Genomic DNA, 7,837 nt, shown 5'->3' with positions numbered 1-7,837 from the left:
TCCGATTTTTAGTGAATAACTGAAATTTAACATAAAAAATCCATGTATGTACATATATGAACGTTTATATATTTTTATATACACTCCCACAGTGCTCTCAGCAGCTCAGTCAGTTCCAGCGTGGTACCATGATAGGATGCCACCTGTGCAACAAGTCCAGTTATCATTGCTGCTAAATATTCCAAAGGCAGCTGTTCGTAGTATTTTAACAAAGTGGAAGTGGATGCTGAGGGATATGCAGAGGTCACAAACTGTCTGCAGTCGATCCCTACAGGCCTCCAAACTTCATGTAACCTCCAGATTGGCTCAAGAACAATGTTTAGAAAGTTTCATGGAATGGGTTTCCATGGACGAGCAGCTGCATACAAGCCTAACATCATCAAATGCAAAGTGTCGGATGCAGCACACCAAGACATTTGGGACAATTTCATGCTCCCAACTTTATGGTTTAGGGATGGCCCCATCCTGTTTACACATGATTGTGCACTAATGCAAAAAAGCAAGGTCAATGAAGACGGGTGGGTTTGGTGTGCGGCCTGAGTCCTGGCCTCAACCTGCCAGGACACCTTTGGGATGAATTAGAGCTTAAACTGCAAACGAAGCCTTCTCATCCAAAATTAGTGTCTGACCTCACAAATACGCTTCTGGCAGATGCTCAAAGATTATCTAAACACTCTCCAACCTTGTGGAAAGCCTTCCCAAAAGACTTGAAGCTGTTATACATGAAAAAGGGTGAGCCAGCATCTTATTAAACCCTATAGAGCAGGGGTAGGCAACTCCAGGCCTCGAGGGCCAGTGTCCTGCAGGTTTTAGATGAGTCCTTGATCCAACACAGCTGATTTAAATGGCTAAATGACCTCCTCAACGGCTGTGTCCTAATTAAGAGACTGCACGCTTGAAGTACGCGCACTACGCGTACTACGTACGGTGCGTACTATAAGTACGAGAAGTGCGGAAGTGAGAGGCTTGTGAAATGGGACGGTATACGCATCGTCGCGCTGTTCAGGTTGCCTAGCAACCATGATACTAACCGCGAGACACGTTACATACAGCTTTGTTTGACAGAAATGAAGGAGAAAAATGTTTTGTTGGTCATTCAGTTTTGTCATTACATCACTTTGATTAGTTGAGTATCTGAGGCTGAGACCACAGGACTGTAAAACATGATTGTTGGGCTTCATTTCTGTGCTGAACAGTCATTTAAGATTAGTTAGTAAATAACAATTAGTTAATGTTGTTCATGAGACTAAAGTCATCTCACTGTGGCAATGTAAATATAATATGGCCAATATTATAGTATTGTCAGATTATTATGGTTGATATATATATATATATATATATATATATATATATACACTGAACAAAAATATAAACGCAACACTTTTGTTTTTGCTCCCATTCCCCATGGGATGGACGTAGAGACCTAAAATTCATTCCAGATACACAATATAACCATCCCTCCCAAACAGTGGTCACAAATCAGTCCAAATGTGTGGTAGTGGGCACATCTGCTATATTGAGATAATCCATCCCACCTCACAGGTGTGCCACATCAGGATGCTGATCTGACACCATGAGTAGTCCACAGGTGTACCTCAGACTGCCCACAACAAAAGGCCACCCTGGAAGTTTACAGTTTTTTGTTCTATTGGGGGTCTGGGGACCCAGAACCGGTCAGTATCTGGTGTGACCACCATTTGCCTCATGCAGTGCAACACATCGTCGCATGGAGTCTATCAGATTGTCAATTGTGGCCTGTGGAATGTTGGTCCACTCCACTTCAATGGCTGTGCGAGGTTGTTGGATATTCGTGGGAACTGGTACACGCTGTCGTATACGCCGGTCAAGCACATCCCGAACATGCTCAATGGGTGACATGTCCGGTGAGTATGCTGGCCATGCAAGAACTGGGACATTCTCAGCTGCCATCTGCCCTGAACAATGTGAACCATGATTCATCCGTGAAGCGCACACCTCTCCAACGTGCCAGACGCCATCGAATGTGAGCATTTGCCCACACAAGTCTGTTACGGCGACGAGCTGGAGTCAGGTCAAGACCCCGATGAGGACGACGGGCATGCAGTTGAGCGTCCCTGAGACGGTTTCTGACAGTTTGTGCAGAAATTGTTTGGTTGTGCAAACCAATTGTTCCAGCAGCTGTCTGGGTGGCTGGTCTCAGACGATCTTGGAGGTGAACCTGCTGGATGTGGAGGTCCTGGGCTGGTGTGGTTACACGAGGTCTGCGGTTGTGAGGCCGGTTGGATGTGCTGCCATATTCTCTGAAACGCCTGTGGAGACGGCTTATGGTTGAGAAATGAACATTCAATGCACGGGCGACAGATCTGGTTGACATTCCTGCTGTCAGCATGCCAATTGCACGCTCCCTCATTGCTTGTGGCATCTGTGGCATTTTGCTGTGAGACAAAACTGCACATTTCAGGGTGGCCTTTTGTTGTGGGCAGTCTGAGGTACACCTGTGCACTACTCATGATGTCAGATCAGCATCCTGATGTGGCACACCTGTGAGGTGGGATGGATTATCTCAATATAGCAGATGTGCCCACTACCACACATTTGGACTGATTTGTGACCACTGTTTGGGAGGGATGGTTATATTGTGTATCTGGAATGAATTTTAGGTCTCTAAGTCCATCCCATGGGGAATGGGAGCAAAAACAAAAGTGTTGCGTTTATATTTTTGTTGAGTGTATGTGTATATATATATATATATATATATATATATATCACTGACTTTCAGCTTGTTGTGTTTGTGGATATATGACTGACTTTAATTATTACACATTCGCACATAAATAAGTGACGTCATATTCAGTACTTTTGACAGTTCACTCTTCGGCCGCTCCATCTTATTAGGGAAATTCCATATACATAAATGTAAATTTCAAAACTCAACCCCATCATTTAATTTGTTTTTGATTGAAACTGAATAGTACTTTAACTCTCTTAAATTAACTTCCAATAAAAAAGGTTTGTCATTGATTGAAATTCATTCAGAAATGTTTAACGAATGAGCTGTCACAACTTTCAAATACAAAGTTGTTATGAAGTCTGTCACATTCCCCCCTTTCTTCTTTTTTTATCCTTTATTTATTTATCCTTCTTATTTCATTGTACTGTATATTGTTACTCTTATTTGCCGTGTATGTCTACTGTACAAACTGAACTGGAATGACTGACTGTTCGCTTTATGGTTTCAATAAAGTTTGGGGAAAAAAAACAACCTCTTCAGCCGCTCCCGTCTGCCGTATTTTGCGGCAAAATTATCCACACCCACCGCCGCGTTATGAATTGTGGGATATATGGGACCACGAAGCGTGCACCGGACCATGCTTGATATTTGGGGAAATCGACGGCGCATTTGGAGCATGCATTTGAAGCACTTAAAATGCGTACTTCAAGCGTGCAGTCTCTTAATTGGGACACAGCCAACATGTCCTGAAGTTCTCCAGAGGCCTGGGGCCCGTTCTTCGTACGTCGCTTACTACATCCAAGATCAAATGACACATCCAAGATCAAATCATCGCGCTAACCGTGAGCTCGCTAATCCGGTTCCCCGAACACACCTGCTGTTGACGATTACTACAGCTGGACGCAGGAATGTGACATCACTGGGTGTCGTAAAAGGGGCTACGCATCGATAGTAGAAACATTGATCGGCAACCCGCTGATTGGTCGGCGAAAATGTCGAAGGGGCGTGCTCGGTATTTTCCGGCAGCAGAGCAAGAACTCATGAGTGAGGGATTACAGGAGTTTCAGAGTTTAATTAAAACGCAAGAGAACACTGCAAAGGCTGCAAAAGCAAGGAGAGAGGGCTGGCAGAAAGTTGCTGACAAATCAAACTCGTAGGTAATTTAATAATAATAATAATAATGGATTGGATTTATATAGCGCTTTCCAAGGCACCCAAAGCGCTTTACGATACCACTATTCATTCACTCCCACATTCACACACTGGTGGAGGCAGCTACGGTTGTAGCCAGGCTGCCATATCGCGCCATCGGCCCCTCTGGCCAACACCAGTAGGCGGTAGGGTAGATCTATCATATGACACTATATTGTCCAATATCATATGGCATTATATTATATTATAATATGTTATATTATATCCCCTTTCACATTAGAGCCACAACAGGACCCACAAGAACATGGGAACAAGTAAAAGTGGAATACAGGAGTATTCTACAGAATGGTAATATTTATCTCTTAGATTGCTTTGCGTCTCTTGGCAAGGTAATACTGGCCTGTAATACTCTGTTAGTTTGTTCATAACAGCAACCAAGAAAAGGGCAGAGGAAAAAAAGACAGGTGGTGGTCCTGCACCCCCTCGTCAACAAGTTGGTTAAGTAAATAATACCCTCACGGGAATATCGATATCTCTCTATGAGCACACTGTCGCGCTGAGCTAAAGGATCCTGTCTGTCCCGCAATATACGCTGAATTCTGAGGACTCTCCTTATCAATCTTGCACCTTCCGCAATGGGTTGGTCGCGTATACGGACAGGACATGGCTGCGACAGGCTTCCCAAATCCACCTTCGCTTTTATAGCCGTGGTCTCTCATCTTGATTACACGAAGTAATTTACAATTACTACTCTGAAATATGAATTACATCTGTAATAATCACATACATGTAATAGAATGTTAATAGTTCATTTCCCTTTTTTAGGAAATGACCTGTATGTATCTGTGTGACATCAATAAAAGGATCAAGTGCTGCATTATCTTTAGTTACATTGATAATATTTATTTATGGTGAAACAGTGGAAAAATATCGCTGTTGCTTTCGTATAAATGAAGCGGACATACCTGCGTGGCCGCGATCTAATCCTGTTTACATAAAGTAAACCTGCTCCCGAGCAGGTTTACGCTTACGGCTCTGTTGCTATGACAGCAAGTCCCGGATGAGCTTCGGGGAACCGACTGATCCAGGATCACGCGAAATCGTCAACAATCTAATCCGGCTAACCTACTTAGCGAGGTACGAAGAACGGGCCCCTGGTAATGAACTAATCCTTTGATTCAGGTGTGTTGACACAGGGTGAGATCTAAAACCTGCAGGACACTGGCCCTCGAGGCCTAGAGTTGCCCACCCCTGCTATAGATTAAGAATGAAATGTCTTTCAAGCTCATTTGTCCCTAAGCAGGTCCAGGATTTGCGGGTCTGTACAGGAAAAGCAGTTCTAGTATATTTTTGAAACCAAGACATGAAGAACTTGAAAGGTTCATGACATGAAAGGTTCTAAAATGTTAAAATCAATTCCTCAAAGTTTTTTTTGTTTGCTGAAAAAGAAGAAAAAAACATTTGGAACAGATTTACAGCAAATATCATGACATCACAATAAACAATTAAAAATCAAATATGGATTATTTACATTTCAATCAATGCAGCACACAGTACATGAGGAGGGTGTACAGCGACCTCTGCTGGTATAATAAATGTATGCTGCAGAGCAATGTGAAGAAACATTATAAGAATATACTTGTGTGTATTGTGATGCATGTCCCTGTCAGAGGTTTTCACTGGTAAGAGACAAAGATAAAAAAGAAGACAAGCACCAGTCCCAGGTTTGAGCAGTTCTGTATTAGAGGAGAGGAAATAAGCAGACACTAGAGCTTGGAGGATGATTGACCTGGGTCAGTCGTCACATTGCTTGTTACTGCCACATTAGAGAGTACTGTGTAATTCTGTGATATCACATATTTGCCCTAACAGTCTGTCTGGTAGAAACAAGAGTAGGGAAAGAAAAATGAATCTGAAACTCAAGAGATAACAAATGCAACCAAAACACCTCTGTGTGAGCGCACTGTAACACTATGACACCAACAACACGGGATCGTTAAACCTGTTTTCTTTCTATCCTGTAGGTGAACACAAAGCCAGAAATTAATACTATACATTACTGTTACTACTGATAGTTATTTTTAGGTGTGCTGTGATACAATTTGGGGGCACTTCAGCACCCAAAGAAGGGTCTAAACTAGGGGTGGGTTTTTAAAATCGATTCATCGATTAAAATCGATTCTGGCTTGGATAACGTAAAATCGATTCATTAAAATCCTGAATCGATTTTTTTAATATAAATTTATTTTACCCGAAATGCCAGAATCTCTGGTGAAACCTCACAAAATTTCAAGAACCACCAAACAGTTAAGACAGTAAATGAGAGCAGGTACACGGATTCTGCACAAAGACTTAAACACACAGCGTGACCCACGGATCAGAATCAGTTAGATGTCACCTTTCTCACGGTCGGGGCTGAAAGCCGACAGCTCGCTGATTCTGATCTGTCGGCGGGTCCGCGCTTTGTGTTCACGCCCTTTATGCGCTGATTCTAAAGCTGTTAGTTTGATCTCTCTCCAAACAATATTGAATAAACATCGTCATGAATTCACTCTGACTTTTACTGTTTTGCTTCCACCACGATGCACAGCTCTCTCTCTCTCTCCCTCCCCCTCTCTCTCTTTCTCTCTCTCTCTCCCTCTCTCTCTCTCTCTCTGTACTTCAAGAACAGTTTCCCTTTCTTCATTATTCGCTTGCTTGTTACGCACAAGTCTACTGTTGTTTACAGCGCTGTCAGCCGCTGTTTTTTTCCCTTTTACATTCTTCCGAAAAGAAAACCTCATTTCTGCTGTTCAATACTGAACAAATTTAAACTTTTTAAAATTATTCAAAATGCAAAACGCTTAGCCGTGTCTCTAATAAAACCGCTGTAACTTCAGAGGTAATGTTCATATGTTGATTAATGGTTTTCTTTCGTTTTTGATGTACTGCAGAATATTTTTATAAAATCCCAGGCCAGGAAAATCTCCTTCATGTTTTTCTGTGTTTTATCTTCAGCTACTTTGACACAAAGGCATCTGCTGTGACGCTTACACCTGTGATAAAGTCTTGCGTGTGTCAGCTTCCTTTTTATTGATACAAAAATATGTAAATGTACTGATCTGAATTATAATATTTCTGACTGTCAAAATTTCCCAGATTTAAATCGAATCGAATCGAATTAAATCGAATCGTGGATCGAATCGATTCGGGACCTTGTGAATCGGAATTGAATCGATTCTAGAAATCAGTGACGATACCCAGGCCTAGTCTAAACTGGCCTATGCAGGACACCGACACTGTGGGGTAGAGTTGGGTTGGATGCCACATTAGAGGACACTGTTGACCTGACAGTCTGTCTGTGTTTTCGAGTGGTCAGTTTGTGGAAAACACAAAAGTTTGAGGAGAGAAAGTACTTTGTACTTTTTATGGGTCAGGGTCTTTTTTCACCTTGTTGTTGTTATATTAAAAGATAACACAATATTAGTCTCTTTTTTTAAGGGCAGTTATTAAAAGCTAAAGCCATATGTTAGCTAGGTTCAAATGTTTATCAAGAGGGCATGGGGAAAGGCAGTGGGTTTTTGTTTCTTTATGTCTTGGCACAATAGTTTGTGTTAAACCATAAACAAACAGCCAGCAGAAGGAAGAATGGCTTAGATGTGTTGTCTGCCAAAACTGATCTCACAGAGATTGTACTCCTGGAAATCCAGGGTCAGAACTGACTTGTGTGACTTTGAGTGAGTTACTGTATAGAGTTACTGGATCAAGACTAGCAACCTTTAAATAGAGAACATAAGACGTTCCTTACCTGGATGATTGAGCATCAAGATTTTAAAATGGAGAGTAGTTCAGTTTAATATTGACGTGTTTCATTTTTATTCTCAATCTTGCAAAAAAGATGTAGGGAACCTCTTTCCTTTAAAATGATATCAATGACACATCAGTTAGAAATACAAAAAATACAGCCATGGAATTTGGAATCTGTCCACAGTTGGG

The sequence above is a fragment of the Diplotaxodon limnothrissa genome, linkage group LG20 (assembly GCF_057381915.1).
Source record: "Diplotaxodon limnothrissa isolate DT_005_m linkage group LG20, D_limnothrissa_male_GT1.1, whole genome shotgun sequence".
Lineage (NCBI taxonomy): Eukaryota > Metazoa > Chordata > Actinopteri > Cichliformes > Cichlidae > Diplotaxodon > Diplotaxodon limnothrissa.
This window is presented reverse-complemented; position numbering follows the sequence as displayed.